General features: G+C 40.9%; 1 long non-coding RNA gene across 1 annotated transcript in view; it reads left to right on the top strand.

Moving 5' to 3' along the window:
* Window positions 1-7,065, top strand: part of LOC132350864 (uncharacterized) — a 36,354-nt gene extending 29,289 nt beyond the window's left edge. Inside the window, exons 4-5 of the long non-coding RNA XR_009498031.1 lie at window positions 4,541-4,924; window positions 5,924-7,065. This is a non-coding gene — a long non-coding RNA (uncharacterized LOC132350864). The remainder of the gene's footprint in view (window positions 1-4,540; window positions 4,925-5,923) is intronic.
* The last annotated feature ends 20,868 nt before the right edge of the window (window positions 7,066-27,933 follow it).

The following is a 27,933-nucleotide window of genomic DNA, read 5'->3' as shown; positions in this document are numbered from 1 at the left end:
GCCTTTCTCACAGGGCTGTCAAGCTCCAAGGAGATAATGTGAGAGAGAGAGACTTGGGAGACCAGGAAACTCTGACCCTATCGCCCTGTAGGGTGGTATCAGTGTTATTTCAAGACCATTTTGGAAGTTTCTCCAGCCCAGACTAATCCATTCTTGGACAAACCTTTCTGATACCTTTTTGTCCGATCCTTGCACTTGTGCTAGGAAGAGGAATACAGGAAGGCAAAAAGGATGAGGAGGGGTTATTTATAATCAGCTGTCAAGGGGATGGGGGAGAAGTCGGATCTTATTTTCATGTGACTCTACATCTCTTGGTTCCCCTCATTTCTACATCTTCCATCTTTAATATGGAATCTCAAGCTTTCCTACTCAGAGGAATACTGAGCCTGTATCCCCTATCCTTGCCTTATGAACAAATCACCTAAGATTCAGGGTAGAGCAGGAAAGACAAGCTGGTTTCATCTTCAGCACCAGCTCTGACCCATTGGTTGCTTGGAACACTGTATTAAGAAAACCACTCAGTGGGAATGGTTGCAGAGGTCAATTAGAGATGTCTGCCACAGGCACAGAAAATGAGAACAGCAGCACATGTGCCATCACTGGCCACCCCTGGTTTAGAGGCTTAAGATGAGTCAACTCTAAAAAATGCAGCAAATATTAAAAGCTGGAAGGTTTTCAGAAAAATCTCAAATGTGAGGATTTTCATCCTCTGGGACATTTACAAAGTCAGTAATATTGGCTTATGTCTTATTTTTAATAATATAAAGGGCCAGCTCCTTATCTGTGATAGGATTAAATAGGTTAACTAAATGTCAAGTTTCCTTTTGGATAGAATAGTATCAACTCCATTCTCTAACCCAGGGTGTATTATGCTAGTCACTACATTTGTTGAAATCACAGAAAATTTGGGGATGTTATTGGTCAACCTGACAGTCCAGCATTGAACCCATGAGCAATTGTGGACATAAATACAGACTGAAAACCGAGATAAGTGACTGACTGCAGGGAATAATACTAAAAAAAACCCCAAAACAAAAAACAAAAACAGAGTCATGGTGATTAAGGGTGTCGGGAATCACTGTTCTAATGAAATCTGGTGTCAATCTTAAGGCAACTGCTTCAAATCCTACCCCATATTTCTGAGAACTCTAGGGGTTTCAGATTTGGATGAACACTCCATGAGTTTATTTCAAAATACTATTTCTATTTTAGCATGTGTTACTTGAGACTTTTAAAAAATAACAAACAGCTTCCATTAAGTAAAGTATCTTTTTTGTTGTAGAATTCTAAGGGGTTTAGCACTGTGTACATGCACAGCATTTAAGCTTTTAGGAATTTATTTTACCACTTTGGTGCTTTCAGTTTGCTTGAAAGCAGGCCCTTTTGGGTAAAAGGCCCTGTTGGGCTTTAAAAGCTGTCAATTTGCCTTTATCTGCTCTTTAGGCAACTAGACTTCCTGGCTGAGTAGAGACTGTTTGGTTAGTTTTGGTCATGTCTTATACTGCAAGAAGCTACACACAATAATAAGAGATGCAGTAATTAAATATTTTTGGAATTTCTTATTTTATTTTTCTGGGTTACTTTGGGGCCCACTGTTTTGAGCTTCCTTTGCAAATGAATTCTTGCATTTTAAGTAATTAGCCATTGAGGAAGGGACTGTGAGATGGGTCACACTTCAGAGAAAACCAGGCGTGGAGAGTGACATGCTGGCGTTGGGTGTCTGTAGGGGAGATGAGCACAGAGAAGACACAGGCTCTCCTGCGTCTCTCCTCAAAGCAGTGGGGAGGTGGTTTTAGTAAGAAGGGGTCTTTCTGGTGGTACTTTCCTGCTCCGCACTTCCTTATCCTCATTCTCTTAAATGTTTCCTCCCTCTCTTTGCCTCCCTTTCTCCTTTCCTTTCCCCTTTATGTTTCTTTACTATCCCCCTTTTCTTCTAATTTCCCTCCATTCTCCTGCTTTTTCTCATCTCCTTCTTTCTCTCTTCCCCATCCCTTCATTTTTGTCCTAACTGCCATCCTCTGCTTTTTCTGTGAAGACCATTTTCCACTGCGGCATCAGACTGCATTTCCTAAAGTGTATTCCACCAAGCTCCAGGTCCATGAGATGCTTTGTGGAAAATAAAAAAAGATGAGGTGGGGGGTGGGAGGTGAAGCTGGATCTGTGGTTACATTGCATACCATGTCTCCCCCTTGGAGCTTCAGCACCCCCATTAGCATTTTATACGTTCTGAGAAATCCTGCTGTGAAGAAACTGGTCTAACCTGGCTTATCCCACTGCTCCCCAAACCTCCTTGACCTCAGTGTCTTTTCCCTTCAAATAAATGAATCTCATTGAGAATACATTTGGGGAACCCCTGTGGGAGAGCCTTTCCTCTTGGCTCACCTTGGAGCTTCAGAGCATTGACTTCCTCCAGTTGTACCTGATGTCAAGGCATCTTCTCGCTTGTCTGAGGCTTTCTGAAGGCCATCACAGCCAGGGCTCCTCTTCTGTCTCTTCCCTTCACTGCCCAACCTGGCAAAAGACATGCTGCCAAAAAGATTCAGACATGCAAAACTTCTATATTGCTCACTTCTCATGTTAAATGTTTAAGGTTGGTTGGTGGTTCTTTTTTCTTTTCTTTTTTTTCTTTCTTTTATTTGCCTAACAAATTGTCAAAGATTGTTTTTGAAGAATAATATGCAGCATGGCAGAGGTTCAAGTAGGGGAACATTTTGATTCCCTGCTGGTGGCAATGTAAATTGGTATAATCATTCTAGAGGGCTATTTGACAATATGTAGCCAAAGTCTTAGAATTCTACTTTTGGGACTTTATCCTAAGAAAATAATTAAGGATGTATGCAAAGGTTTAGCTACAAGGATTTTTTTTTTTTCCCCTGGAGTGTTGTTTATAATAGAAAAAACTTGGAAACAACCTTAATATCCAACAATGGGAGGCTGGTTGAGCGTACTGTGGCATGTTCATGTGATGGGGTATTATGTAGTCCTTACAAGTAGAGTTTTAGGAGAGTATTTACTGACATAAAGTAGATGCCCAAGATCAATTCTGTGTAAAAAAAATACATACGTACAATGTACATTTTTGTAAAATCAACATTCATTGAGTGTTATACATACATATAAATAAAATTTAGCAGTAATTGTCTCTTACTGGGTAGTAGGATTTCAGCAGCTTCTTGTTCATCTCTGCTTTCTGACTTTTATATAAAGAGCATGTGCCTTTTGTATAGTGAAAGGAATAGATAAGTTAGAAAAATTAGCAAGAGTGGTTGATGATCCCATACAAGTTTTGTTAGCATTTGAACTCCCAGCTTACTCCAAATAGGGTCCTGTCAACACCAACTGGGACTTTTCTGTCTCCTAGGGGTAAGTACTCCATGAGGAAGGTCAAAGAGAATGTCAACCTTCCTTCTGCTATCTGAGGAAATCTGGATACAAGAGCCAGTTTCTAATGTTGTGATGCTGCAATTTACTGCGGGGAAAAAAAAAAAAAAGATCAACACACCCCACCATCTATTTATTTAATATTAAAAATAATATTTCACTGAGTTTGGCTGGCGTCAACTCGAGCAGTTACTCATACAGGAATTCAAACAAAAGCAGCACTGGCCCTGGGCCAGTGGGCTGGTGCTGGGTGGTCCATGTCCATCCTTAGCTCAGAGTAGCTCCTAGGCTGCTTTCAGACCTGCTTCGGGTTGACAAGATGATGTATTCATTTATTTATTAGAAATGTTTTAACAGGAAATGCTAATAGTTTGCATTTAGGGAGAACTGCCCTGGAGACAGCTGGAAGAACCCAGCAGACGTGGCTGGGGAGGAGATGGCTCCTCTCATCCTTGGAGTCAGATCAGGGCCTGTTATAAAAGTCTACACTGGGGCCCCACGCACCAAGTTAGCCCAAAAGATGCTGGTTGCTTTGCTTCAGGACAGAAGCAGAAGGAGCAGCGCCGTTTTTTCAGCTGCCCTGTTTCCCTTCTCTATTGCCATTTGTTTCTTAGGAACCTGAAGGTGTGTTTTCAATGTGGCCATGAACACAGATGTTGGCTCTGCTAGGAACGAATAGGTCCTGTGTACACACACGTTCAGGTGGGAGTGTGTGAGCCGAGGTGTAAGCAAGCACATGTGTAACTCGAACCCACTTTTAGTGTGACTGTGGGCTGGTGGAGTTATGTGTGAGTTCAGGGGTTACATGTGCACATCTTTTCAGTGTATCAGGATGAGTGAAAGACAAGTGTTTGCAGGGGATTTCAGGCGTGTCCTCAAGCTCCAGAGTGCATTCCAATGTTGGATCATATTCATGGGTATGGGCTTGTGGAGCCCAGAGAAAAAATGAAAGACAGGGGTAGTACAAATCAAGCCCGAATGTTTATGTATGAGAGGAACATAAGCAGGTTTGTGTATCTTTAAAAATCCTCTTCCAGCTGTTTTGGAAGACTGTAGGACTTCATTCGTTGGGGGAGGGCGTGATTACAGTGCCGTGGGGAATGGGGTCCAGTGTCTAACCCAGTCTGGCACGACAACAGGGCTGTTCCTGTGTTTCCAGATAACAATAGAGGTGAAGCCTAACCCTGGAAACCAGTCAAGATTTCCAAAGATAAACCCTCGGGCAGCAAGAACACTGTCAATGAAAAGAAACTGACCTTTCGCCTTCTGGAGTCGCAGAATTCCCACAAATGCTGTGTCCTCATCAGCTCTGGCAGCCTCGCCACCACAGCCCAGGCTTCGACGCCAATTCATAAACAGCACGGAGGGGGCTGTGCTAGAAGTCAGAGCTTCTCCACCTCCAGCACCTCAAAATACAGGCTCCCTGCCACCCCATTTTCTTCTAGAGGTTAACCTTCTCCCCAGGCTCACAAAGTTATGAGAGCCTTTAAGGGGTTTTCCTCTGACAGTGTGGTCTAGTCTGCTGCTGCTGAAGAGATCTCAGGTGAGACTTTAGCCTTTCAGAAATGTGTTCTAAAATCTGAATGGAGAGCCTTTGGAAGGACTGAACAGCCTTGGGAGTCTCAGGGCAAGGGTAATGGAGGACTTGGGCTGGGGTGGGGAGGAGTGGGTGAGAGAGGACGAGGGAGAGGCGTCCGTGTCTAAGACGGTGAGAGGTAAGTACAAGGTTGGAAATTCATTAAATTTCTCGTTTAAGGTCACACAATTAATGAATCTCTTTGAGCCCCAGGTTCCTCAGCAAAATGAGAATGTTAGAGTTTCTGGTTTTTAAATCCAATAAACTAGGACTTTATTCCTTAACAACTGCTTTCCCCCACCACCCTAAAAACCATTAAGTATCATCACATAAACCACTAGAACAATGGTTTTCAACCTTGGTTGCACATGGAATTGCTGGAGAAGGTGTCGACAATGTTAATGCATGAATTCCACCTCCAGAGATTCTGATGGAATTCATCTGGGTAAGGCCTGGACACCAGGACCACTCTCTCCTTTCTTGAATCCTCTTGTCAACTCTTATCCTGAAATGTAGGTATTTTCTAAAGTTCTGTCCTTAATTCTCATCTTTCTCTATATTTTCTCTGTATTTCTCTTCTCATTCATTCCCACATCTTCAACTATCATTTCTTCGAGGATCATGTCCAAATCCATGTAATTCCTTATCTATTTATCCAGCTTTCTTTTGCCTACCTACTTCTGGAATGATGCTGTGTCTCCAACACATGCTGTGTTCCAAACTCAACATCTTGAGTTCTATTCTTTGGTTTCCGTATTTCTGTAATGATACATTCCCCCATTAGCCTATCACCAAGACTTGAAGTGTTAGTGTTATCTTTGTTGATTTAAAAAATGTATTAACATGAGTATTGGTACATAACCTTTCTGCCACAACATAAACTTCTCTACCACCCACCATGAAGAGAATATTGTCTTTGATAGCTTTGCTAAGCCTGCCCTCTAAGTAGAGTTCTGCCTTTTCCAGGATGGTCCCTAGGCTTTGTGATTCAAAATAAGGAGAATGGATAAACAGAGACAAGACTGAAGAGGCAGAAGGAAAGGAGGAGATGAACAAAAGACAGAACAGAAGAAATGGAAAGTGAGGGGTTAAGACAGTGAGGAGCTCCAGAGCTGATGAAATGTAAGAATCAGGTGAGGAAAGTGAAGTTTAAGAATTGTTCCTAAAATTTTTAATGCTTTTTAATGTTCTTAGAGAATGGCAAGAAAAATTTGAATTTGTTTTAAAATAGTTCTGGTTGCTAGACTATTTTTCAGTTCAGCATTGCTTTGAGACTGAGCCTTGTGATGTCCAGCTTATATTTGGGTTATACATGACACCTCCTTCCTCATTTGCCACATCTAAACAGTTGCCAAACCCTGTAATTTTTTTCCCTGCCAGGCTTATCACTACTGCCCAACAACACCATACATGCCAGCTCGACTTCCTCACACCTCCAACTTTTTTCTTTCTTTGAACTGTGGCTCATTCTGTTTCCTACACCCAGAATCACTGCCTATATCTATCATAAGTTCTTTCTATACTTCAAAAACCAGCTCAGATTCCACCTTCTCAAGGAGACCTTCCCTGTTGGCGCTTTACACATTCTACATTCCTTCCTGCCCTTGCACTTGCAATTTTCCAAAACAACAGTAATAATAATGATGGGAGTTCCCTGGTGGCCTAGTGGTTAGGATTAGGTGCTGTCACTGGCATGGCCCAGGTTCAATCCCTGGTCAAGGAACTGAGATCTCACAAGCTGCATGGTGGCCAAAATATGAAAAAAAAAAAAAATGATGATGGTGGTACCAAGGACTAATATTTATATTGAGCTCATTGTGTCCAGGCACTATTATAAGTGCTTTGCACATATTATTTCATTTAATTCTTGCAACAGCCCTGTAAGGTAGTACTGTGGGAACTAAGAAAGGGTAAAGCGACTTCCCTAAGGTTACATGGCTATAATTGTCACCAACAGGATTTGAATCCAGGCCTCAGAATCTGTATTATTTCTAGAATGTACTTACATTTTAATACTTCAATATATGACTGAATATATTCCTGTCATTCCTCTATGTCTACAGGCAGTTTTCATTTGCTACTGCTTCACATTTTGCACCTCCCCCTATTCAACACTCTCAAATAAATGCTTGTGCTTCACTCTCGTCACTTACATAGTCACTTAGCAATTCCCACTGCTATCCAAATAGAAGACATCAGCATGCACACGATCAGGATTTTGACTTACAGAGGTTCACTTTAGGTTGAAGTCTTCAGGGACACTTAATCTAAGAGCAGGGAGCATATGTTTATAAATGTTACCTTTGAGTTTCATCTTCTTCCTCATAATGTCTTTGACATGTCAGCTGTAAAGCAAACCACAGAATGTCCATACTTGAGTGAGGCGAAGATTTAATGCTGCTGCTCTAGTTCAAGTGGCTGTACCTAGAACTACAGTTGTGTTTTGCCAGTCATTGTGAAATACACACACAGTGATTTAATACAGCTTGGTTTATAATCAGATGCAGCTCTGTTCTAACATCTTGGAGTGAGCAGTGAGGTTGCTTTTAAAGCAAAGGGCAATTCACTTGGTCAGGAACAGTTTTCAGGTGAAGAAAACTATAGTTTTAGTTGAGAAATACATAAGCCAATTATTTTTAATTCTATAAAATATATAAATACTTTTCAGGATAAAAGCATGCTTTAAATTTTAAATGCAAACTATTGGCCATGATTAAGGACTGATTTACTCTCCCACATGAAACAACCCCCAAAATTGACAGAATATCTGAAACAATGGTTTGAAAGGCACTGAATATCAGGCAAAGAAAGATAGTGATCCCTGAGAGATGTGAAAGAAATGAAGTAAGCACTATAATTGCCCCAGATTACTGCCTTGAGAGAGTTTCCAGGCCATAGCACAGAGAGGGTACCCAGGCAGAGCCAGGCAAACTCAATGAGTTGAGAAAACAAAGCTGAGAGTCTGAGGAGACTAAGGCTTCTGGAGTTCTTAGGAGAGAACTGCACAGAAAGAGGAAGTTCTAGAGGTTTGCAGAAGGTTCTCACTTGAGTATTCAGCTGAGGACTGATCAGCACATACATATAAAGAAACTACCTGAGGCCAGAGAATCATCTAAAAAGGTTAGAGGTAATGGATTGGCACTCACATAGGGCTAAGAAGAGTGTCCGTTCTCACCAAACAGACTTGAAAACTTCAAGATTCATGGGTGGGGGGATAAGAGTACACAGAAGGGTACTGCTCTGTAGTAGAGACTAATTAGTCCTAGGCTGAACACTGCCCCAGTCCTACCTAACACATCTTAAAAACAAGACCCAAAAGCATTAAGCTCTTCCCAAGTGAGTTAACCAAATCCTAGAACAAAGCTCCAGAATATTTATAGAAATATGGAAAGGACAATGTGGTCTGGACTACTACGACTAATGAGTTTAGCAAGATTGCATGATACCAGATCAATACGTAAAAATTAATGCTATTTCCACATGCTGGCAATGAGCAATCAGAAATTAAAATTTAAATAAACAATACTATTTACAAGAGTATTAAAAGATATAAAATGCTTAGGTATAAATCTGACAACAGGTATGAAAGAACTATACTCTGCAAACTACAAAGCGATGTGGAGAGATATTAAAGACATAGATTGTGTTTTCAACAAATGATGATGAAAAAATTGGAGATCTGTATACGAAAAATGGACCATAGGTTTAAATGTAAGACCTAAAACTATAAAATTTATAGAAGAAAACATAGGAGAAAACCTTTGTGACCCTGGGTTAGGTAAAGATTTCTTAGATACAACCCCAAAAGCACATTCTATAAAAAACCAAATTGGTAAATTGGACTTTATCAAAATTTAAAACTTCTGCTCTTTGAAAGACACTACTAAGAGAATGAAAAGACAATGATAATTGAAAGGAAATATTTGCAAATCATGTATATAATAAAAGTCTTATATCCAGAATAAAGAACTCTCAAAACTTAGTAATAAGAAAAAACCCAAAAATAAACAATTAACCCATCCAACAAGGAAATGGCAAAAGATTTGAACAGACACTTCACCACAAGGACATGTAGATGACAAATAAGCACATGAAAAGATGCTCAACTTCATTAGACATTAAGGAAATGCAAATTAAAACCACAATGAAATACTACCATGTATCTATTAGAATAGTTAAAATTGAAACACAGATGATACCAAGGGTTGGTGAAAATGTGGAGGAACTAGAACTTTTGTCCACTGTTGGTGGGAATGTAAAATGGTCCAACCACTTTGGAAAATAGTTTGGTAATTTCTTTAACATTAAAACATAACTCTCGCATGATCCAGCAATTTTGCTCCTAGATATTTACCCCAAATAAATGAAAGCATATGTCCATACAAAGACTTGTACGTGAATGGTCATAGCAGGCTTATTTGTAATAACCAAAGGTGTGGTCCCCAGACCAGCACTATCAACATCACCTGGTATGATGTTGATTGTTAGAAATGCAAATTCTCATACCCCACCCCAGACCTACTGAATGAGGTGGTTTGTGGGTTTACCATTTTCCATTTGGGCTGGAAATTGTCCCAGCAATATGAGCTTATCAAACCCTTTAGGTCATTCTGATGCAAACTAAAGCATGATAACCACAAGCCCCCCGACTCCACCCCATCCCTTACCCCAGATGATGCTGGTACCCCAACCACACTTTGGGAACAACTACTTCAGAACAATGCTTCTTAAACTTCAGTGTGCATATAAATCCCCTGGAGATCTTGTGCAAATAGCAATTCTGATTCGTAGGTCTGGGAGGGTGGGGTCTAGAGAATCTGCATTTCTAATAAGCTCCCAGGTAATACTGATTCTGCTGGCCCTGGGAATTCTGGTAAAGATTATCCTTGGAAATGCCCTAATTTCTTAAAAGCAGAGCTCATTTGGCTACCTCAGTTCTTCTCCTATAGAGAACCCATTGAGTGTTAGGATAGAATCTAGCCTTCTTTATTCTCTTCTGCTCTAGTACCTACCCAGTTTTGGAAGAGAACTAAAACCCTTCCCTTTCCAGCAGAAAGGGGCTCTCTTCTGGAATGTTCTCTTGGCTGCCTTAGATTCTGACATTCCCTTAGAGCCTAGACCAGAGGTTCCCAATATTAATTCACCTATGAAGCTTTTGAAAAATACCGATGCCTGGACCCAGGAGATTCTGTTTGGATTGGTCTGGTGTGGAGCCTAGGCAGCAGTATTTTTAATGCTCCCCTGGTGATCTCACTGTGAGCCAGAACTTAGAATCACTAACTAGCTGACTAGCTTACATGTACCCCCAGACTGCCCCCTTTTATATTCATTCAACAAGTATTGATAAACCGTCCTCTATTTCCCTCCCAGGCTCTGAGCTACTGTGCTGGGGATACCAAGATGAGTAGGCCATGGTCCCTGCCTTCAGGAAGTTAAAGTCTGGTGGGAGAGACAGAGAAGTCTACACAATTTTCATACCTATGTTAACTGCTACAACAGAGATATCTCATTCGGTAGATATTTATTAACAATTTACAAGTTTTAGGCACTAGGAATGTTACAGTGAGCTAGACAGACACAAGCTCTACCTTAATGGAGCTCATGTCCAATGGGAGGCCCAAGTTACAAGGGACACAGAAGAGGGGGCCCTAATTCAAACTGAGAATCATCAGTAAAGGACTCCCGAAGGTTCTGAAGCTTCCACTGAATCATTTTGTTTTGTTTTGTTTTGTTTTTTAAATTTTTGTCTGTGTTGGGTCTTCGTTGCTGTGCACGGGCTTTCTCTAGTTGCGGTGAGTGGGGGGCTACTCTTTGTTGCAGTGCGCGGGGCTCCTCATTGTCGTGGCTTCTCATTACGGAGCACGGGCTCTAGGCGCGCAGGCTTCAGTAGTTGTGGCACGCGGGCTCAGTAGTTGTGGCTTGTGGGCTCTAGAGGGCACGCTCAGTAGTTGTGGTGCACGGGCTTAGTTGCTCCGCGGCATGTGGGATCTTCCCGGGCCAGGGCTCGAACCCGTGTTCCCTGCATTGGCAGGCAGATTCTTAACCACTGCGCCACCAGGGAAGCCCCTCCACTGCACCTTAAAACCTCATATCATCCAGGCCCAAGAAGAGGTGCGAGTACTCCTGGCAGAAAAGACAGCATGGGCAAAGGCCCGAAGGTATGAAAGAGCGTGGCACATTCAGAGAACTGGCAATACCACAGCCAAGGGGGCTTCCCAAGAGCCCAACTCTTGGGATTTGTCTAATGGCTTCTCCCCTTCCTCCATCCTCATGCTTAAGGCCGCCTTTCCCCTTCCACTTAATAACACTCTTCAGGGTTCAGACATGCACAGTTGTCTTCCAGCTCATTCTATAAACCCAGAGCGCCACTATTCTGACACCATTTATACAGCAGTTTCAGGCGAAAACCTTCTTCTTCCTCTCTTCAGACTGAGACTGCTTCCCAGACGCACCCCGTTTCCTCTTTTCTGCTCCCACCACCAGAAAAGGTCTCCAGGTGGCGCCCTTTCACTCAGTTCTGCTATTGTCAGGCACACCCATTTTCCCACCTAATTTCCTCTCCACTGAATTTCCTCCCCGCAAACCCCAGGGCTGGAACCTTAATCTGAGGAAGAGGATCACAGGAAGCATATTGAATACACAAGCCAGTTAAGCTGTTCAGTTTGCACCTCTCCCTTTAGTTCAAGCCGCGGGGTTCATTCTTAGCTCTCTCCTCGCTTCAGTTTCCGTTGCAGCACACTGTGCTCCTACCCAAGACTTCCCCAACTCCACCCACCGTAAGCTGGATGGTCCCCACTCCTCGGTGAAGTTTTTCTGTTCACACAGACAATGCGTGCTCAAAGAATTGTTCCCCGGATGATTTGACATCTGGGCACGGATGAGGGTACATTTTTAAGGGGGAAAAAAAAAGAATCGAGATCCAACATGCCAATCCCTATCCCCTGCTCTTCGCCTAAGAGAGAACCGGAAGGATGTTTCCCTCCCATAGACGCTGCTGTCAAGAAGCAAGCTGCTGAGAATTCCCTGGCGGTCCAGTGGTTAGGACTCCGCGCTTTCACTGCTGAGGGCCCGGGTTCGGGGAACTAAGGTCACGCAAGCCATGTGGCGCAGCCGAAGAAAACAGCAAGCTGCTGATCTCCTCATGGAGTAACCTGTTTTAACGATCACAACAACCGTGGCAATTGCTTCCCCTGACCGGTTCCCCTCCCCACCGTTTTTCTAGCCATGCTTACTAACACTGAGGCAGGAAAATAAGACCCCAACAGAAAGGTAGTGAGGAATTGTTATCAACGTTCCTGAGAGCAAAAGCCAGGCGTAAATAATCTTGGTAACCCACATAGTACCTAGCACAGTGCCTTATCTAGCCCAGGAGGATTACTCTGTAACAGACACAAATAGAGCCAAAAATACGTGATGGATTCCAGCCTATTTGGAGAATGGAAGCTGCAGCAGTACAAGGCCAATTCCAGGGTTTACCCTAAAGTCCACAGAGATAGTCACTACTTCCCTATTTATTTCCACTTACTATGTATGGGTTGAGAAGGTGTTTCGATTGCTCTATCAGACAACATTTATTGAGCATATGCTGCCTACTGGTGCTGTGACCCTGTGACTGGATGAGAATTCTCATAGGGCCAATCAGACATAAGGACTTACCCTACTAATGACGTAAACAACGCTTCTAATGAGCTCTTCCTTAGCATGCTTGTCCACTCGGGAATAACCAAACTGCAGGGCAGTTATGGATTAAAGATAGCTGTCAATTTTTTGCTGCTTCTCCCATTGTTATGTGGAGGCTGAGTCCTCTTTCCTTGAATCTGGCTGGTCTGAGTGACTTGCTTGACCAATAGAGTGTGATGGAAGTGAAGTTCTGGGACTTTCAAGACTACATTTTAAGAAGCCTTGCAGCTTCCACCCACACCTCCTGGAACAACTGCTCTGGAGTAAACTAGCCACTATACAAGAAATCTGATTACCCTGACACCACCCTGCTGTTAGGAAGCTGGAGCTGGGAAAGGGCATATGGAGAGAGATGCTTTACCAGCCCAGCTTTACGTGAGTGAAGAAACCTTCAGATGACTCTAGACTCAGCTGTCATCTGATAGTCACTGAATGAAGGACCCTATGTGAGAACCACCCAACTGAGCTTATCAACCCCTAGAAACATCATAGATAATGATAAAGTATTTGTTCTTATATACTACATCAAAAACAAACAACTCTGGCTAGGTAAGTTATTATCATTGGGGGAAGCTGGGTAAAGTGTACATAGGAAATCTCTGTAGCATTTTGCCACTACTTAAGAATCCTAAATTACTTTTTAAGTTATTAAAACATAAAATACTAGTGCCTTGATCTGGAGAAAATCTATTTTGAAAGAACTAAAGACAGCTGGAGATTTTCCCTGAGCCGTGTTCCAGATGCTGACAATGCCAGCACTGGCTGCAGCCGACAGGTGTGTGTAACTACAGCCCTAAGTACATTTGCCAGCTTTGAAAGCTCTGGCGAAGGCTCTGGCCCCCCCCACCCTCCCAATGCCAGTGACTCAGCCTCAATCCTAATGTTTCAGTCACCACATTCGCGTCTCCTACTGGGGAGACACCCAGCTCTTCCTTCTGTCTAGTGAGGAAAAAGACTGCGTTAGTGCTTCGTTTTTCAAAGTCTGACATAACAATATGAACAGGCATGAAATGTCACCCAGCCAAAGGAGAGAGATTTTCTCTGCTAGTGTTTTTTTTTTTTTTAAATACCTCTTTTCTTTGGTTCAAAAAAAAAAAATCTCATAACAAACAAGTGAATTCATGTCTTCATTCTGCAGTGCTTTAGTGATATCCCCCCTTCTCTAGCTCTCAGGGAGACCATGCCCCTCACAGAGTCTAATTTTTCTCCACTCTGAACTAGGCTTTGTTGGCCAATGGAAGTGTGAGAGACAAAAGACTGTAGTGGAAAAGCTTTGGACTTTAAGGACCTGGGCTGACATCTCAGTTTTGCCATTTGCAATACGGCCTTGGGATAGTTTTTCATTCTCTCTGAGGGGACAAGAAAGGTCTCCTTACAAACCTCAGGGACTTGTGAAAATCTCAAATGAGTGCAGTGCTTTGTCAACCAGTGGGCCAGTGAAGGCTATTATTATCACATACCATTGTGTAGCTGGAGGTCAGAGAAGGAAGAGGGAACTGGGCAGGAGCTGTCAGGGAGGACTTGATGGAGGACGTGGGTCTAAAGTGGACCTTGGAGGAAGGAAAGGATTGGGAAAGGCAGAAAAGGCATTCCTCCCAAGAGGAACTGAGGAAGGGATTATATCCTGTGGGGGAGGGATGAAAGTAAGGAAACTTGACCTAACCTGTGAGAGTGGTTTTGATTGAGAAACCATATGAAAAATAAGTTTAGGGAGATAAAAGTTCCTCAGATTGTGAAGTACCTAGAAAAATAAAGATGTAGGAAAGGGGAAAGGTACTGGATGAAGGGTGCTCACCAACTTCTTACCTGCACTGTACCACAGAATATATCCCATTCTTCTGAAATATTTATTGCTCTCGTCTATACTGCAAAACCACCATAGTGACCACGTTGGAGAATCGAAATTATGACAGTAACGATATAATCAAACAGTTAGATTGATGGATGCAATGTGTAGGGACGAGGTTCTGAAATTTATTCTTTATGATCTCAGAAACAAAATGATGTTTATCCAGTTGGATGTCTTCTAAAAAATGTAACAAAGTGTCTTCCTACTCAGAAGTTTCTAGGAAAGGGAACCCTGTACCTTTCTTTTCTTTCACACACTGATCTACCCCGGGACTAAATCAGCACACTAAGAAGAAAGGGCAGCATGTGTCCCTACACAGCCCTTCACCAAGATTCCATCCGGCTAGAATCTCCACAGCTCCAGTCTGTGATATTCTCTGACCGTGGACATCTTACAACTATTTTTGCTTGGGTTACTCCAAGACAGAAAATAAATCTCCTTACAGGGTAAAGACCATGAATCATGAAAGGATCTCATTTTTTTGTAAAGTGGTTCCTAATGTTTCTTTGGCATCTTACTACTTTTGGGGGGCCCCTTTTATTTAACCTAAGCTTCCTTCTCATAAAAAGGAAATAACCTGAAGAATCTGGTTGAATGCTAGAGAAATGCAAGGTATGACAAATGTAAGAGGAAATTCAGACATATTGTGGCTAAAGACCCTTTCAAAAGAATCATGTTAAGACCTCAAAAGCTGCTGTCTCTCCTGTCCTTGCAAGAATAATCCAACAATTTTTTTTTACAAAATTATGGCTAGTCTTTGTATTCAAATTACTACTTGCAAAACTACAGAGCCAAAATGAATAAAATGATTTCAAAGTGAGAAAAACTTAGTTGATGCCCCAAGACTTGAAGTCTGTGATTGTATCCTGTTCTTTTTGCATTCCTGTTACTTAGCACAATAAGTGTTTGTTGAATGAATAAATGAATACAGTGAGTGCGATCTAATGGTAATAGTGAATAATGTATCATGAAAATAAGAAAAAATGATAAACCTCTGGGTCCCACACAAAAAGCAAATGAGAATGATCAGTGAAGAAAACCTGTGTACGCAATGTGAGAGAAATCGTCATTACTGAGAACAAATATATATTAACTTCCTACAATCCAAAAATAACTATACCAGCTTCTTAGTCTAGAGAGCAAAATATAGCCATAATTCCTATCCAGAGGGAGCTTACAAATTAATGGAGGAAACAATACACAAACGAATTCCACAGAAATATTTGAAAACAATTATCTACAGACTGGCATGAGAAAGATGGTGTGTCAGCAATTGTGCTGGCAAGTTGGAGACTAGGTGGGGTTACTCAGGCAACATGGAATTCCTTATCCTCAAAGACCATTTGTTGAGACTGATTCTCCCTGATCATGCAGAGGGGAAGATGAAGTTAAGGATGAGGTTGAAATTGAGAATAAAGTTGAAGATGAAGTGAAAATGAAGATTGGTAGTGAGGGCAGAGGCTGAGGAGAAGTAGAGACTGAAGCTGAGGTTCAGGAATGACTAGGGCTTGGTCATCTATACATTCTGGGATATTCTTGTAAACGGGTGGAGAATGGATTTCCTTCCAGTACTTCAAGCAAATTCCTCATCTTTTTAGACTCCTAATTTCCTTTTCTGTAAAATGAGACAATAAAGAGTCATCGCCCCACATAATCACAACCCCACACGTTTTCTATGACCTTGCATGTGGTGATATATATAAAGCACCTCTCACACTGTCTGGCACATAGTAAGCACTCAATAAATTGTAGCTGCCTTCCTCGTATATTTGTCTGATGCATCTTCTTATGACAATGCTACAAGTTCTCTATTCTGTCCCTCATCTCATTGATTGTCCATGGCTCTTGGTCCTTGTTCCACCTCTTCTGCTGATTCGCCATATGACGTTCGGCAAATCTCATATCCTCTCTGAGCCTTGGCTTTTCATCAATGAAATGGGGATAATAATATCCGTCCAATACACGTCCCAGTCTGGTTATGAGGATAATGCATGTGAAAGTACCATGAGTTGTGTCAAGTGTCAGCAAATCTAAGGTACTGTTAGTTAGGATTGAGCCCTATATGTATCAGTCCCCTAAATAGTATGTTTATCACTCAGAGGCTGGTGTGAGGCTGGAGAAGGACTGGGTAACTTCAGTGAACTAAATATTGCACAGACCCCCTGGGATGCTTTCACTGGCTCTGTGGTGCTTCTGTGGGGAGATTTGCACATCAAGTGTTTTTCACTGAGCCCTTTAAACATTAAATTGCAATTACAATTTGAGCAGAGGAAATCAAATGGTCCACAAGTATTTATCAGGTAACCACAGAGACCATTGTACATATTCATGTAATTGTAAAAATGAACATAAATTCTCACTTCCAGGAGCTTGGAAGTGATTCCAAGTTCATAGGAGAGACAAGGCCGCCAACCGTAAGCGTACGCTTGCACGTGCACACAGCCGTCATACTTGGAGACACGGAAAGGGCCAGGCTTATTTGCAGGTTGATAAACTAGTTCAAGATCCCAGGAAAATCTCCTGTCAAATACCCCAAGGGGAGGGGGATTAAACCGTGATGAACCTAGAATTCAGTTTCTGTCCTCTACCCCCAAGCAAGCTGAGAACAAATAGTGGAGTTGATTTTTTTTCATGGAATAGGTTTGTGGGTTTTTTTGTCTGTTCTTTTTTAAGTCCTATTAAGCAATGAATTCATAGAGAATAGGTTCCAGCAGTTCAGGCCCCTCACAAGTGTGCTTCTCTGGGTGGAGCTTTAGTTGAACCCAGGTACCTCTCTCTTTGGCTCCCTTCTTTTTCTGATCATATTCCTTCACACGTTTCAGGAAGCTGCCTTGCCTCTTAAAGTGCTTAATATGTTCAATATGTACATTAATTCTCTTGGAAAGAATCTTGTCCTTAACTTGTTTGTTTACAGCAATGCCAACAGCATGCTGGCTAACACTGTAAACTATTGCAGATTTGCCATGGGGACACTTATGGGGCATTCCTTTTTGAACAGTGCCCGTTCCCTTGATGTCAACCATACCACCTCTCTTGTGGATCCGCATGTATGTAGCCAAAGGAGTAGCTCCGTGTTTTCTAAATGGCCCTGAGAATGTATAATGGGTGCTTCTTCCCTTTCCCTTTGTGTTGGTAATTTGGCAAATTACTAGAAGATGGCACTTCTAGCCAAAAAAAAAAAAAGCAGATATTTAAGTTTTCAACTCAGCTCACATGGTGAAAATCATGTATGTATAATAAAAATTTGGCCTTGGAAAGCCCTCAAATCAGTCATAAAATAGAATAGATATGCCCATACTTAACATGCCTCAAGTCTTTACATCTCCGTAAGTCAGCCTAGCAAGTTGAAGTATCTTGAAACACCAGGATCACACCCACTGCAGCAAAACTCTTACCCTATGACAGGCACATGGCAAATGAGACCAAATGAGCAAAGAGCAGAGTCACCTTTCCAGTCTCACTTTTTCTGTGGGTAGAATCGCTCATACTAGTTATTAAGTCACTGCATTTTAAGTCCTGAATCTCTACTCTGGCAGATCCTATCTGCCTCTTTGCAGAGAGACAAGCCTGCTTCAAAAAGTCCCCTTTTCCAAAAATTGACTTTATTGTTGTATAATCTACAAACAATAAAACAATCTATCTTAAACTTATAGTTTGATAAGTTTGACAAATGTATACACCCGTGTGACCATGACCACATTAAAGAGATAGAACATTTCCATCACCCCCAAAAGTTCTGTTGTGCCTCTTTGCAGTAAATTCCCACAACTGACACTAGGTAGCTATTGATATGCTTCTCTTTTCTGCAGTCTTCTAGAATTTAATATAAATAGAATTTCTTTTTTAGAATTTCATATAAATGAAATCATACAGTATGTACTCTTCTGTGAAAATGACCCATTTAAACAAGAGTTTAACCCATTTATAGAATAGAATGATTGCCTTTGAATGTAACTTATAGGGAAGAAGGAATGTAAAGTGGAAATAAAGGAGGGAAGTTGCTCTATAAATATGAGACAAATTGGTCAATCCTTTAAGATAGGACACTCAATTGATAGTCAAGCTCAAGCGACCTCAGTAAGGTTGACTTCAGTAGAAGGATGGTTTAGGATGGATCATTGTGGAAGATGAAGGCAGATAAAAACCTTTAAGAAGGACAAGGAAATAGGAAGTGGAAAAAGCCTGGGAACGACTGTCAAACCTTGTTTTCAGTCATGGCTTTGTCACTAACAAGCCATCTGACCTTCGGCAATTTATTTTCCTGCTCTGATCCTGGTTTCATTGTCTATATAATAAAGGCATTGGACTATAGACATGGTTTCCAAGTAGCTGCATCACTAGACATAAGTTTCCTGAGGGCAGGGACTTTGTCTTTTACTGCTGTGACCCCAGCACCAAGCAAAATGCTAGCACTCAATAAATATTTGTTGAATGAATGAATGAATGATCTAAGCTTTCTTCTAGCCTTGACATCCTATCACTTTTTGGCAGAATCATCTAATATAATGTTCATTCCTCAGCCCCTGCCAGCCCCCGGTGAGTCTTGGCCCAAACTGCCTTCTTTGCCACACAACCTATGTCCATGTGGAGGCTAAAGGTTAATCTTACCCACCCACTAAAAGCCATTGAGACAAATATTTCCATTTACTCAAAAGGCAAAACAGCCTCCAGCCTTCCAGGAGAGCTAAGGGTGGAGGACAAAATGGGAAATGATCTGACCCTATAAGTTGTTGTGGCAGTAAAATTTATAACACTTGTGGACAAATGAGGCTAAAGGGTCAGGCGTGTGCTCATCTAGAGTTACTTAGATGGTTGTAAGCAAGGTTTTCCTTGGCTTAACGGCTTTCATTCCGTAAGTTTGGCAGCCTCTATCACATGGCAAAAGGCCTTCTCCCAAAGGTTGCCTTCAGGGTCTGATTTAGCAATGAATGAAGAGGGTTGAGAATTTGCCAATACAGAATGTGAGAAGTGTGGTGAACTGGACAGCGAATGGTTAACCTTTAAAAAAAAGTTTTAAATCCTAATTCAATTTTTTAAATGGTTTGCTGGCAAAAATACTACTTCCAAAATTAGGCCCCGGGGTTGTCAGTTTGCAATCCAGGCATTACTTTATGTTTGTATTCATGATGGCTGGAGCCTCTCCAGTGGCTGCTCTTAGAAAAGCCCTGAGCACACAGTAGGAGCTTAATGAATACTTTTGAATCAGTAGATTGTAGTGATGGACTGGGATTTTATTGGGCTGAAAAATCTGATGGAGGGAATCCCTTTTATCACCTCTTCTCTCTACCTTGCGTCCCAGTAAAGTGCCTGCGCCAGTGCCTGGCTGCTCACTCATTTCCACACTTTCGGCTTTTGGTCACCTTGGAGCGACCTTGACTTCAGTGGGCTCAAAATGCTCCAGTTCACTTGTCATCTCTGTCTCTCTCCCTCTCTCCTCACCATGACCTCATCCTCTCAGGACAGAAGCTGCGTCATTTTATTCCCCATTATTCCTCCATCCCCTTCATGATTTTTGACCGTAGAATCCCAGCTTTCTCTTTCTTAACCCTCCAAGTTCATGCTTTTCTTTCTATTATAAAAACTACCTAGTAAACCTATTTACACAAAAGTATTAATGATAATATGTTGCTCCTCTAAGAATGTTTAGTTTCAAAGTGGATATAAACACAATACTGAATGCAAAGGAATATACCCAGGCGATGAAAAAAACTATTTGGCCAATTGGCCTTCTAGGTGACCCTCAGACCACAGTACTTTATTCCACTTTATTTCAGTGGAATAAAGATAGTACAAAGCTAGGTAAACCTTCTGCTATGAAGAACAAAGCTGAATTGGCAGAAAGTTGAGTAGCTATTTGCTTAGGTTCACATTCCAGTTTTGCTTCTTACTAGAAGATCTGAGGCGAATTGCTTAACCTGTCTATGCCTCAGTTTCTCCATCTCTAGACAGAGATAATAATAGTACCTACCTCATAGGTTACTGTAAGAGTGAAAAGAGTTAATACATCTAAAGTCCAAGAAGAGAGCTTGGCACATACTATGAATTCAGTGAGTGTTAGCTGTTATCATCTGCAAATAGGGGGCAGTCCCTACTTCACAGGGTGGAAGAATTAGAAAGGTACCTTCATCAAGTCATCTAGCACAGTACTTAGCACACAGTAAATGCTTGATAAATTCCTGTGATTATTAAAGGGCACGATAGGTTTTTATAACTATAGGATTACAGCCCTCAAAAATATCCAGGTCCTAATCTCTGAAACATATGAATGTTACCATGTATGGGAAAAGAGACTTTGCAGGATCTTGAAAAGGGGAGATTACTCTGGATTATCCAAGTGGGTCCTAAATGTAATCACAAGTGTCCTATAAGAGGGAAGCAGAAACTCAACAAAAACAAAAATAAACAACTCAATTCAAAAGGACTTGAATAGATATTTCTCTGAAGAAGATATACAAAAGGCCAATAAACGTATGAAAAGATGCTCAAGCACTGATCATTAGGGAAATGCAAATTAAAACTATAAGACACCACCTCACTCATATCTATTAGGATGACTATGATCCAAACAGCAGAAAGTAACAAGTGTTGACAAGGATGTGGAAAAACTGGGAAAAGAAATGTAAAATGGTAGAGCTGCAGTGGAAAACAGTGTGGCAGTCCTCACAAAATTAAAAATAGAATTAATCATATGATCCAGCAACTCCACTTCTGGGTATATATACCCAAAAGAATTGAAAATAGGGTCTCAAAGAAATATCTGTACACATGTATTCACAGCATTATTCACAGTAGCTAAAATATGGAACCCAACTGTCTATTGACAGATGAATGGATAAGCAAAATGCGGTACATACATACAATTGAATATTATTCAGCCATAAAAAGTAGGGAAATTCTGACACATGCTACAACATGGGTGAACTTTGAGGACGTTATGCCAGCGATATAAGTGAAATAAGCATGTCACAAAAAGATAAATATTGTGTGATTCCACTTATATGAGATACATGGAGTGGACAAAATCATAGAGACAGAAAGTATAATGATGGTTTCCAGGGCTGGGAGGAGGAGAGAATGGGGAGCTATTGTTTAATAAGTATAGAATTTCAGTTTTACAAGATGAAAGAGCTATGGAGATGGATGGGGGTGATGGTTGCACAACATTATGAATGTATTTAATACCACTGAACTGTACACTTAAAAATGGTTAAGATGGTAAACTATGTTAGTGTATTTTACCACAATTTAAAAAATTGAAAAAATAAAAGAAGGAGACAAAGGGAGATTTGACTACAGAAGAAGAGGGAAGCAGATGCAGAGAGAAAAGGTGCTGTGCTGCTGGCTTTGAGGGTGAAGGAAGGGGCCAAAAGCCAAGAAATGCTGACAATTATCAGAACTGGAAGAGGCAAGGAAGAGATTCTCCTCTGGAGCCTCCAGAAGGAATAAGCCCTACCAGAATCTTGATGTTAGCCCTGTAAGACTCAGTTCAGATTTCTGCTCTCCAGAAATGTAGGTGAATAAATTTCTGTTGCTTAAAGCCATTAGGTTTGTAGTTTGTTACAGCAGCCATGGGAAACTAATACAGAGAGCTCATTTTATCCCGAGTCTCCCTCGTAGCCCAGCAGGATCTTCAGGGAAGTCAGAGGAACAAGAATCCTTAGAGATAAACAGAGATAGTAACACTCTTTGAAGAAAACACATTTTCAGACCTCTCTTGACCATCAGGGGAATCCAGTTAAACTTTATTTTGCTCTGGGTTTGGAAGGAGGCTAAGAGCTGATACTCCCAATCTATTGGCAGCAATGCAAGAATCAACAGCCAAAATTGTCATTTTTTCCAGTTTTTTAAAACAATAGAGTTTGTTATTTCTTTTCTAAATGCATCAGCAGGGCCAGAGGAGAAGGTCTGGAAAGCGACAGCTAAGATTAGCTTCCGAGCTCCCCACGGAGACCTTGAGTGGCTGTCACCTCTGTGGGGAACAGCAGCAAAGCCTCACGCAAATGGCCTGTAAGAAAGGCCTTGTCAGACGTACCTTGGGCTTCTCTGGTACTCGGATTCCCAGTGGCCCTCCCAGGGTTACGCTCCTTCTCATGATGTATTTCCCCTGCCTTTTTTAGAGCTGCATTATGCTTGCTCCAGGAAACAGCCTCTTCCTTCTCATAAACACAGCCTTGGGTTCCTGACCAAGTGTGCTGCCACTCCACAGCTCCTTATCCATCCATCACACTTTGCTGTCACCCTGGCTGCGATTGTGGAGAACTGGTCCGATTCCAGAGGTGAACTCAGGGTAGGCAGAAGGAAGGGGAAAGCCCTGGGAGCAGTGAAGGGTCACACACACCCCATTTCCAGCCCGCTGATGAATTCCCTGGAAGCCGGCTGGCCTGCCCAGTGAGCAAGCTTTTCCGATGACCCAGCGAGTATGATGGAAAAGTCTTGATAAGGTCACCACCAGAGCTAGGCTTGGGGTCTCCACTCCCTCAGCTGAGTGTACAGTGCCCAGGGATAGGCTAGGAGACACTGGGGAGATGCAGTGAAAAGCTCCTTGTAAGCAGGGTAGAAATGGCTAAGGGTGGGATTTGAAGGGCGGACGTGAACCACTTCCAAATAAATGTTCCATTGGCGCTAGCAGTGCACCTGGAATTCTCACCAACGGGAATGTCTCTCTCCCAGTGTCCAGCAAACTCCAAAATCCTTTTAGCTCTTCCTTTACAAAATCTCTCCCAACTGCTTCCTCCCCCAGGGCAGACCCTCATGTGCTCACCTCCAACTCTGGGTAGAGCAAGCAGAGACCGGTCTTTGGAAAGGGAGTTCTTTCCCAAAATCTCTTCCTCTAAAGCCCAGAATCGCACACCACCTATTCATCACTGTGCGTAAAGCATCATCCTCTCCTGCAGTTCTCTTTTAACATGCAAAACTGAGAGGAAGAATATTTTGATTTTGAAGTAAGAAGATGAGTTAGAATCCCATGTCTGTCCATCAGTGTGTGGCCTAAAGCAAGTCCTTAACTTCATGGAATCTTGGTTTTCTGCTCTGTAGAATAAGGATATTAATGTCTTCCCTAGCTACCTCACAGCTAATGTTGTTTTAAAGACAAATTATTAAAGATTCTGTGCTCTTCAACATGTTTTTTTTTTTAAGTTCCCAACAACTTTGAGTGGTTTTGTTGGGTCCCTAGAAAAAGGACAAGGGTACTGGTTCCCTCAGGACAAGGAGATGCGTGGTTCTACCATTTTGCCTCAAGGAAGTGTTGTAATTCTATCATGTAGTTTTATATGCATATGAAACATATACATATAAAATATATATAACATCTCATAACTATACATATAACATCACATAATTATATATGTCTGTGTATGTATGCATATATATAAATACATAAAATCACTTGTAATAATATCAGATTAAGGAGAGAACTGAGGAAGAGTGGTTTTACTAAAATCTAGAAAAATGTATGTAGGGTAAAATGTCACGATGGCCAGAAAGTATGTTAAAATACTCAGCAAAGAAAAAGAAATAAATGAACTGAAATGAGAAAATGTTAATAATTTTTAAATCTAGGTGGTGTATATACAGATGTTCATTATGATATTCTAATATTCTATCTACTTTTACATGTTTCAATTTTTTTTTTAATTTATTTTTGGCTGCGTTGGATCTTCGTTGCTGGGCGTGGGCTTTCTCTAGTTGCGGCGAGTGAGGGCTTCTCTTTGTTGCGGAGCATGGGCTCTAGGCGCACGGGCTTCAGTAGTTGTGGCACGCGGGCTCAATAGTTGTGGCTCGCAGGCTTAGTTGCTCTACGGCATGTGGGATCTACCCGGACCAGGGCTCGAACCCGTGTCCCCTGCATTGGCAGGCGGATTCTTAACCACTGCACCACCAGGGAAGTCCCTGTTTCAAAATTTTTATAGTAAAAATTTTAATGTGTTTAACACATAGAAATAATTAATAATATAGAAAATGTTCACCATATGTTATTGACTTTTTAGAAAGTTAAGAAACAATATACTAGTATGTTAACATGTTTGTATCGAAAAAGAGAAGAAAAGGAATATAAATTATAGTACTGCCAGTAAATGCCCCCCAAATTGTAACTTGGTTGTTGCTGGTTGGGATTATGGTTGTTTTAAAAATAGTTTTATTTTGCTTTTCTGTATTTCATAAATTTTATCTAGCAATCATTTACCTTTTGCACAATTAAATCATGGAAAATTATTTAAAACTAAACCAATAAACCCTGTTAGACGGATGAATATATCAGAGATTGAGAATAACCTATATTGGTGAAGCTGTGAAAAAAGGACACTTTCTCCTTTTATAAAAACAGCTTTCTTGAGGTATTATTGATATATATATATACATATAAATATGCTGCATATATTTAATGGTACAATTTGATGAGTTTGGATATATGCATACACCCATGAAATTATCATCACAATCAAGGAAATAGACATATCCATCACCTCCAAAAGTTTTCTTGTGTCCCTTTTTGTGTGTCTGTGTATGTGAAGAGCACTTAATATGAGATCTACCCAGTTAAAAGTTTAAGTGCACAATACAGTATTGTTAACTATAGGTGCTACGCTGTACAGCATATCTCTAGATCTTATTCATCTTGTGTAACTTAAATTTTCTACCAATTGAATGACAACTCCCCATTTTCCCCTTCCCCAGTCTCTGGGAGCCACTGTTCTATTCTCTGCTTCCATGAATATAACTATTTTAGATACCTCATATGACTGGTATCATGTAGTATTTGTCCTTCTATGACTGGCTTATGTCACTTAACATATCCTCCAGGTTTATCCATGTTGTCACAAATGGCAGGATTTTCTTCTTTTCGACTGTTGAATAACATTCCGTTGTACGTATATACCACATTGTCTTTATCTATTCATCTGCTCACGAATATTTGGGTTGTTTCCATATTTTGGCTCTTGTGAATAATGCAAAACAGGCACTTTCATATATTTGATGGAAGTGTAAATTGCTATAACCTTTTGAGTGTGTAACTTGGCAATACCTATTAAAATTCTAAATGTTTATATCCTATTTTTTTAATAAAAAAGTAAAAATTTTAAAGAAGAGTGAGGGGGAAGACTAGAAAATAAAGCCTTCAAAAGAAAAAAAGATGGTAAATCAACTACACTTCAATAAAAAATCAATAAACAAAAAAGAAGGAAAAGAGATGAAATAACATAAGGGTTCATCACTAGTGTATTGGTTAAATACACTATGGTTCATCCATGCAATGGAACACTATGCAGAGGTATATTAAACAACAGCAACAAAAAGTCCTATTTGGTGGGGAGACAAGTGCAGAAAATTGTGTACAGAATGCTACCATCTGTTGCAAAAAGCAAAAAGGAAGAAAAAAGAATATGTATGTACTTTTTTGCTTATATGTGCACAAAATGCTTCTGAAAGATACGTTGAAAAAATTCATAACATTGCTTGCCTCTAGAGAAGGAAACTAGGGTCTGGGGCACACAGAAAAACAGGAAACTTGTATCTTTTGAGATTTGAAAAACACGAATTTAATACTATTCAAACACAGATATAAAATTACAGTTAAATACAAAATATAATTAGCCAAAAAAGAAAGGATGTGGAGCCAAGTCTGTACTTTACCAGGTGAGGGAATTTATAAGAGAAAGAACAGTCAGAATGACTTGACTTCTAAGATCATTTTAAGTCTCTGATTCCTAATTTTTACTATGATCCTACCAAGTGAGGCTGCTGAGAATAACAATGCTTTGTATTGACTTACCCCACGGCATGGAATTTGGAAATTGGGGTTCTAGCTTTGGATTGCCCCGGGTAGGGCAACGAGAGGTGAGGTGTTCATCATTCTTCCTTATAATCACTCTGTGACCTGCTCCTCCAGGACCGAGCCCTTGCCAAGTGTTCAGAATTTTATCAAAAGGGGCAAAACCTGATGAGGCAACTTGTATAGTTTGATTTGGTGCCTCTGTGAGTACATGATCCACTGAATTGACAGCCTCTGAAAGTTTTCTTTCCCTCAAGATCCAGACTTCTGGGCTCCCTCTGTTCTCTTGGGAAATGTGTGCTCAAGGATCTTGGCTAGCTGTGTATCAGGCCAGGCAAACACAGAGCTCAGAGAATGCCTTCTGGTGCAAATACAGGATGTCTGGCTTGGGGGCTCATCTTCTGCACATGTCAGGCTTGAATTAGTTCCAAAGAGCCCTCCAGTTCTGACATTCTCTGTTGTGGGAATCCAGGATTCCCTTCATTACCCCCAGGTGATTAGAAAGTTAGCTGAATGTCTAGAACATGCATAATTCACTCGATTTTAGCATTCTCTTATGCAAGCGTGACTCCTTGCTTAAATAAAAACTGGATGTTAGGATCCAAAATTTAAACTCACACCATAGTCCTATCTTCGTTTGTCCTTTAGTTTTTTCACCACCCAATTGTAAGAGTAGAGACTTATAGCAGAATCAAGGAAACTGAATCCCAAGCTAGCAGTGGGGAAAGCTGAGAATCAATCCAATTTATACCATAGATTCTCAAAATCTCAGAAAGGGCTGCACCAGCCAGGAGACTGGAAGAGAATTCCCTGAGAATTTGATCAGCCCAAGAGGAAACACCTAGAGATTCTGACATTAGGTGTTCTGCAACAAATAGCTCACCCAAATCACCATACAATGAAGCTCAAAGTCTAAAGCTTCTCTCCTGTTCTCAGAAGTTCTGATTAGCACTTTAAGTTCCTATTCTTAATCATGCAGAATTCAAGTATCATCAGACATCTGAGGAAACTCATTATCAAAAAATGCAAGGACAAAAGAAAAGTAACTTGGAAGACATAGCAATTATGCAGAGAGAAGAAAACAAAACAAAACAAAAGTATCAATATTACCTTCAAAGAAGTAAGAGAAGATATTGCAATCATGAAACAAGAACAGGATGTGTGTTTCAACAAAGCAACATTCAGAGGACAAAATTAAAAGGAGCTCTTGAGAATTAAAATCATGAAAGCAACAATAAAGCTATTGAGTAGGAGGATACCACCGAGGAATCTCCCAGAAAGCTGAGAAAAAGAAGAAAATGGAGAGGATAAAAATCAATTAAATAATCCAAGAAAATTTCCCAAACTGATGGACATGAATTGATAGACTGAAAGGATCCGCCAAGTGCTTAGCACAATGGATGAAGATAGACCCACCGTAAGGCACATTGTTGTGGAATTTCACAACATTGGGGGAAAAGAAAAGTTTCTACGAGATTCCATAGAGAAAACATAGGTGATCTACAGAGGATTAGGACTTCTCAACATTAACATGGGAAGCTAGAAGACAATGGAACAATTTTTCCAAATTCTGGAAAAAAAAAAATTATCCAAACAAGAATTTTAGATCCAGATAATCGATCAAATATAAGGGTAGAATAAAGGTCATTTTAAGATATTCAGGATCTCAAATTG

The sequence above is a fragment of the Balaenoptera ricei genome, chromosome 16, assembly GCF_028023285.1.
Source record: "Balaenoptera ricei isolate mBalRic1 chromosome 16, mBalRic1.hap2, whole genome shotgun sequence".
Lineage (NCBI taxonomy): Eukaryota > Metazoa > Chordata > Mammalia > Artiodactyla > Balaenopteridae > Balaenoptera > Balaenoptera ricei.
Note: the sequence above shows the minus strand (reverse complement) of the source record. Positions and strands in the feature narration are given on the sequence as shown.